The 7,446-nt window shown below is 35.1% G+C and overlaps 1 non-coding gene across 1 annotated transcript; it reads right to left on the reverse strand.

Annotated features, from left to right (window-relative positions):
* Positions 1-215: 215 nt before the first annotated feature.
* LOC141709115 (small nucleolar RNA R71) lies at positions 216-322 on the reverse strand. The gene has a single exon (XR_012569708.1). It is a non-coding gene; the product is annotated as a small nucleolar RNA R71 (small nucleolar RNA).
* Positions 323-7,446: the final 7,124 nt, after the last annotated feature.

Consider the following 7,446-nt stretch of genomic DNA (forward strand, 5'->3'; position numbering starts at 1 on the left):
AGATCCCAATATGCACATTAGGGATTTCATCGATATCCATGACACCTTCAAGTTCAATGATGTTTCTAAAGATCCTGCGAAACTGAGACTATTTTAATTCTCTCTGAGGGACAAGGCTAAGAGCTGGTTACACTCTCTAATAGCTGGTTCTATCACTACTTGGGAGGATCTTGCTCATAATTTTCTTACTATTCTTCCCTATGGCGAAGACAGCTGCACTTAGAAATGCTCTTACTCAATTTACGCAGCAATCGGGAGAAACTCTATGTGAAGCTTGGGAGTGCTACAAGGAGATGCTTAGGAAGTATCCTCATCATGCAATGCCTGATTGGATGGTAATATATCAATTGTTTTTATAATGGTTTGGGAACACAGTCTAGACCCATGCTTGATGCAAGCATTTGGTGGAGCATTGTGGGCAAAGAGCTAAGAAGAAGCTTATGGTCTAATTGAACTGATGGCTTCTAATGAATATCAGTATCCAACCCAGAGATTGCCACAAGGCAAGGTAGCAGGAGTTCTGGAAGTGGATACAGCTACGGCTATCACTGCTCAACTAAAGGCGCTGTCTATGAAGATCGATTCTCTGGCTAACTATGGTGTTAATCAGATAACCAGTATTTGTGAGTTGTTTGCAGGTTTGCATGTGACGGAGCAATGCACTATATCTAGTGAATCAACTCAGTTTGTAAGAAACTTTCAGAGATCACAGCAACCAGTTCCAGCCACTTATCATCCTGACAACTGGAATCATCCTAACTTCAGCTGGAGCAAAAATTAGAGTGCGATGCAATAGCCTTATCAGCAGTATGCAGCAAAGCAATTCAACCCTCTTGATTTTCAACAACCGCAATATGCACCAAAACAACAACTCCAACTTCAACAACAAACTCATGGAGGTGCAGGTCTATCTTCGAATGAAAAATATGAATTGGAGGAGTTGCGACTTTTGTGCAAAAAGCAGGCTCTTATATGCCAAGACAAGCTATTTCTATCAAGTCTCTGGAGAACCAAATAGGGCAAATTGCTAACGCCTTATTGAATCGACCATCGGGAACGCTTTCTAGTGATACAGAAGTCAATCCAGGCAAGAGGGAAGTTAACGATTAGGTGAACGCCATCACCTTGAGGTCCGGAAAGGTCGCAAGCCCCCAAATTCAGCAAGACGAAGAGTCTAAAATTTTTGTCCAGAATGCCGGTGCATCTACACATTTGCCAAATCCAGAAAATGAGATTGCAGCTAAAAAAGTGGTGTAGAAAGATTCCGAGGTGGAATCGAAGAAGAAAACTGTTGAAAGCAATCCTCCTGAGGGTAATACAGGGGATAAACAGGTCGACCCACCTCCGCCATATCCTAAAAGGCTTCAAAAGCATAAGTTCGACAAGCAATTTTCCAAGTTTTTGGAAGTTTTCAAGAAGCTGCATACTAACATACCTTTTGCTGAAGCTCTAGAACAGATGCCGAGCTATGCTAAGTTCATGAAGGGTATTCTATCTTGAAAGCTAAAACTTGAGTAGTTGGAAACCGTTGCTCTAACGGAAGAGTGCAGTGTTGTAACAGAAACTACGTCATAAGCTTAAAGATCCAGGAAGCTTCACGATACCTTGCACCATTGGAAATCTTTCTTTCAACAAGTGTTTGTGTGATTTGGGAGCTAGCACCAATCTAATGCCCTTGTCAGTTTTCAAGAAACTTGGACTACCTGATCCAAAACCTATGAACATGTCTTTGCAGGTGGCTGATCGCTCCATCACTTATCCGCGAGGGGTAGTGGAGGATATCTTGGTTAATGTGGATAAGCTCATCTTCCCTGCTGATTTTGTCATTCTAGACTTTGAGAAGGATAAGAAAATTCCCATTATCTTGGGAAGACCATTCTTGGCTACAGGCCGAACTATGATTGATGTGTAAAAAGGAGAGCTTACGATGAAGGTTCAAGATCAGAAGGTCACTTTTAGTGTGTTCAAGGCAATGAAGTTACCCATAGATATAGAACAGTGCTTTAAAGTGGAGTGGGTCGACTCTGTCGTGAATTCGGAGCTTGAGCAATTGCCAAAGTCAGATACCTTAGAAAGAGCCTTAATAGGGGAATCAATTATTGAAGATGAAGAAGGAGCAGAGCAACTGCAGGTTTTGAATGCACCTCCATGGAAGAGGAAGTTGGATATGCCATTCGATTCTCTTGGGTTAGCAGAGCTGAAATTTTCTCAGAAGCGTCTCGAACCGTCGATTGAAGAAGCTTCCACGCTTGAGCTCAACCCACTGCTAAATCACTTGAGTTATGCATTCTTAGGTGCACCCCCGGAAAAGGGGTTGGATTATATTTATGATAATCTAAAGGGTGAATGGTCAGTTACTCCCGTGCTTACAGAAGGTTCCTCTCGTGTACCGCAGATAGTTGATAGGTCTGGTCTAGGTGATGCACAGTATAGAAGGTTGATTCGGCGTATTGAGGTCATGCATGACATCCACCGACATTTTGCTGAAGATTTGACACTCTCTCTCGGTACTGTTTTCCGAGACATTGGTGTCGAGGTTGATTGGCCACCTGATCCTCTACCCAAAGAGGGTGATCCTCCCACTAACTAGGTATGCATGAATTCCTTATTATTACCTTCAATGAGAATATTGAAAAGTTTAAGTTAAGGGGTGATAATGTAAGGATTAGTTTGTGTATGCATGTTGCATGTTTAGTTATAATTCATTCATATTTTTGAATGATTGTTCATATAGGACATTTTTATTTGTGTTTTTATGTTAGTTCATACAGTTGCATGTGCTTGCATATGACATGATCCCTTAGGTTAAGCTATTTCTGATTGATAAGTTGATGTTGATTTGAGTGTGGTGATGTCGAATAGAGGGTTGGTTAAGACTTAATGAATTGATTTGCATGCCAGAAAAAAAATTCACAAGTCTTATAGGTTGCTTTTGATCTAGATCATGATCATACTTGTTTATTTGTTAAGATTTAATCACTTGGTTATATTTAGAATATTTGTTATTCTCGTAATGACGTAAAAATAATGAATTTTAATCTGGAGAAAAACTTGGAATTCATTGCTAGAGATGAATAAGGCTAGGAGTCAAATGCCTAGTAGCCGGGTGATATTTTATGAGTAGTCTAGGGTTGAATGAGATGGAGCGAAACACGCTCATTCAAAAATTGTTGAAAAAAAGAAAAAAAGTATGTGTTTATGTATAATTGATCAAGAGTGAGCTCTTTAATACTCGAGTTATTAAGTTCTAGGGGACTTTGTGCCTAGTGACCTAAGGCTTTTATAGTTTGGGATCCGCTAACCTAACGCTCACTACATGGGTATTATTGTATAAGTCTTGTGGGACCTCATTCATTGCACAGTCAAATAATCATCTTTGTTATGTGCTCAATAATAGCGTGAATCCTTGTATAACTCTAGTATGGAGGAGGTCTTATGAGTCATTATGTGTTTAACGTCTATTCTATTTATAAACTTGTAATTATTTTGATGATAGATAAGTTATGGTTATTGATCTAGTATCGAGAGTACATCTGTTAAGCATCCACACATGCACATTTATGGTTTGTGAGTTGGTTTGTGGGGCTTATTCAAACTCTATTTTAAGTCATTGCATTCTTAGAGGCATTCGCTTGTTGGTTGTTTATGGTTATTCTGAGGGGATCGATTGTATTACCATTTAGTTACATTCACGTAGTTGCATTCATGCATTAGGTTTGTTTTATAGATTTGAGTCTGTTTATGCTTGAGGACAAGCATCGATTCAAGTTTGGGGGTGTGATAAGTGGATTTTATATCTACTTGGAATGCTTTATTTCAGGCTTAAATTGGTATTTTGGACTCAAGTTATTGGTATATTTGATGTGTTTTTGTGTTATTACATTGCAGGCAGTAGTTGGAGGAAGAAAGAATTTTTTCATTGAAATATGATGAAAAGAGGTAAACATTGGAAGCCTAGGCCATTCTCAAGTTGTAGAGAATCTCGTTAGCTTCGCATGGGCAGTTGAATCACCTAATTCTGACAAGCAGAACCCAAGATACAGGCCAAAAGAAGAATCAGTAGAAAAATCAAAAAACCCAGTGTGGCCGCCACCAAAACCCGCTCGCCCGCGCCTACTTTCTGCTAAAAAACCAGCACACCCACGCTGATTTTAGCGCGTCCTCCCCGTCCTTTTTGCCCCAGAATCCTGATTTTAGTAGAATTTGATGATTTTGAGGGTCCATGTCCACTAAGGGCTTATATAAACCAATAAAAGATGTTTTTAATAACAAGGAGACCAGGGAGAGCAATACAAAGACCTAGAAGAGCACAAGACGGCTACAGAGAAGAAGACTTTTATATTCTTCATTATAGTTGTACTTCGAATGCTTGTTTTTTATTTGTCTTTTAACCTTAGTACTCTTACATTGTTTATTATCATGTTTTCATTGGAACCCATGGTGATGATGAGTCCGGTTATGAACTAATCGTTATCGTGGGGTTCTAACGGATTTATTTACAGACTTCAATAGTTAATTTGTTTCAATACCTTGGTGTGTGGTGATTGATTGATATCCTAGTTTTGGTTGTGCATATTCGTCTTATGTGCGTAGCTAATATATAAGGTAGCGTGTTAATCTCTATTGAAGCGAAATTGAATATAGAGGTTTAGAACTTGCCATGCTAGCATAGGTTCATGTATAATTGTTATGCATGATTCGTAGGTAATTTTAACCATCTTACTTGCCCCATGTAATCATGATAGATAACTTGTTCATTAAACCTTTATGTTGTCAAATTCTATAGACATATAGGGTCTCAACAAAATTAGTGTCTATTCAGCTTCTATCTCTTTTGTGGATGTCTGGTGGTAGGGTATTCGTACAATGAAAGTTCGCGTTTACTAGTATCGTGTTATCTGATTAGTTATCATCACCATTGCATGCTAAGGTTAAGAACAATGACTTTGAATGAAGTAGTAATGAAGTTAGAATCCCATGTTTGTCTCATATAGTTAATTCAATCACTTTTATTCTTAGTTAATTGCATGTTAGTTTAATCGTTTAATCTTAGTTATAAACATCTCAACTTGTTATTGTCTTAGCATTGAGCGATAGCCATACCATTGTTGCATAGGTGCATAATCTTAAGTTAACTAAAAAGAGTCTCTGTGGGTACAAATCTGATTTATTTCTAATACTACTTGTGAATGCATATACTTGCGTGTAATTTTAGTATGTGTTTTCACCCTAACATCTAGAAGGGAAATAATTAGAAAAAACAATATTCCCGGAAGAGCAAAAATAAAAACTAGAGATTCTTATTCTAAAGCAAAATATTATTAGTAAGTAATATTAATACTTGAGACATTTCAGATAAAATTTACAAATTTTGAAATGATTATTTTTCACACCTTTATCAAAATAAAATATTTACTATTTAGGAGTTAACACGTACCTATGCAAACCCCAATAAAATACAAGATACTCAAACGGCCAATGAATAATAAATCTTTTTAAGTCGAAAAATCAATAATCTAAATTTTAAATATTCGTTCCATTTAACCTAGTAAAATAAAAAGAAAAAAAATTAATATTTGCTATCATATGCTATTGTAAATCCAATAAAATATCTTATAGAATAGATTGTTATTATTTGAAAGTCATGAAATAGTAAAATTCTCCAAGATCACGATTATTAAATGAGGTAACTCCTTTGCTTGCTATAATTACAAAAAGAAAAGTACAAAATAATGTATTTAATCAAATAAAATGTTTAACTATTATTTCGCCTAATATGTGAAATAATAATTGAGATAAAGCACTAACTTGAATGTATAAAAATTTAGTTACTTGATTCTTGTTGCCAATAGCATAAAAACATTTAATATCCAACACACAAAATATCAATTATCATAGAATACGAAATATTGATAATTGAATACTATTTTTTTTGAAATAGAAATCAGCATCACTTTAATAATTAGTCGCATATGCATTCTAACTTACCTAAATAGGAATAGTGGGTAAATAAATCTAACCCAAAGAAAAATCATGCCCATAGTACAAACAATAAATCCTAAAATTTAACAAGTTGCTTACTCTCATGCCCTCTAACATTAAATATCATGCTTTGTAATATCCAGGAAATATCGTGTAATTATTTTTATTAATAAATTATTATTATGTGATTTTTATGTGAATTTTGGTGAATTATTTTATAATTGGAATTGATGTTTGGATGTTTATATATGATAAATTTGAGTATTTTAAATTTTATTTGTCCAAAATAAAGTATAGATAATTTTGGTATTTTTATGGTAATTTTTAGGTTGTTATATGATTTTATAAAGATTTATGGACTAATAATTATCTTTCTGAGTAATTACAATCTATTTTATATAACCGGGAATTGTCCAACTTCAATTGTTATTGCGTTTTTACAACCCAAAAGTCTTCAGAAAACTTATTCCTAGCCTAATTTCATTATTCTGGACATTTTCCATGTTTTGACTTTTTCGATCCGGAGTACGGTTTGACCTGTACGAGTCCCGATGTAAAATGTTCTATACGAAAGTCATTTAGATAGATCAATAAAACCCGTATTCTCGAGAGACGGGATATTTTGATTAAATTATTATATTATCTTTTCATAGGGTATTTTATAAGAAGCCCGGTTTTGATAATTATCCAAAACTGGTATCAAATTGGATCATTTTTAGAGTTACTTAGCGACTAAATAATCTATTTTCAGATCCGATATGATCCAACGAGTATTAATATTCCATAAGTATAAGTAGCCTTTTTCTTATTTTATTTTATACAGATATTCATAAACAAACAGTTAAAACATATAATTTACATAGAAAAACTTGAATATTCGTCGCGTTCTTCAGAATCAAACCTTAAAACGAGGGCGTTATTGAAATCGAAATCAAGCGTGTGAATAACCGAATCGAAACTCGTGAAAAGTAATTTGTGAATCAACAACTTGTTTTACTACAGAAATCAAAGGTATTATTATATTTATTTATTTTAATTTGAATTTAATTATGATTAATATATGATTTTTTTGATTTTGATGATGTGTGTATGATTTGATGATTGTAGCTTGTAGATAATTTTGTCCTGACATTTTGGTATATTATATGTTGAATTTGGAGTTCAATAACGTATAGAAAATTGAGTTTGATTCTCGCAATAATAAAATTAGGGTTTATAGGTTTGAATGTTCTAATAAAATTTTGGGTATTTTTAAACATTGAAGATACCAGAGTGTAGATCGTCTCAAGACGATTCAATTCATGTATTCGGTTTTGTTTTTGGACCGTTGAATCGAGCTCGCCGGAGTTGCAAAGCTCGCCGGAATCGGTAATGTTCCGCTCAATTTTCCGGCCAACTACAACATCGTTTGTGAATTTGGAGACCACGACAAGGTTTCTGGCCTTGAAAACTTCAAATCTGCAG

The sequence above is a fragment of the Apium graveolens genome, chromosome 2 (assembly GCF_009905375.1).
Source record: "Apium graveolens cultivar Ventura chromosome 2, ASM990537v1, whole genome shotgun sequence".
Lineage (NCBI taxonomy): Eukaryota > Viridiplantae > Streptophyta > Magnoliopsida > Apiales > Apiaceae > Apium > Apium graveolens.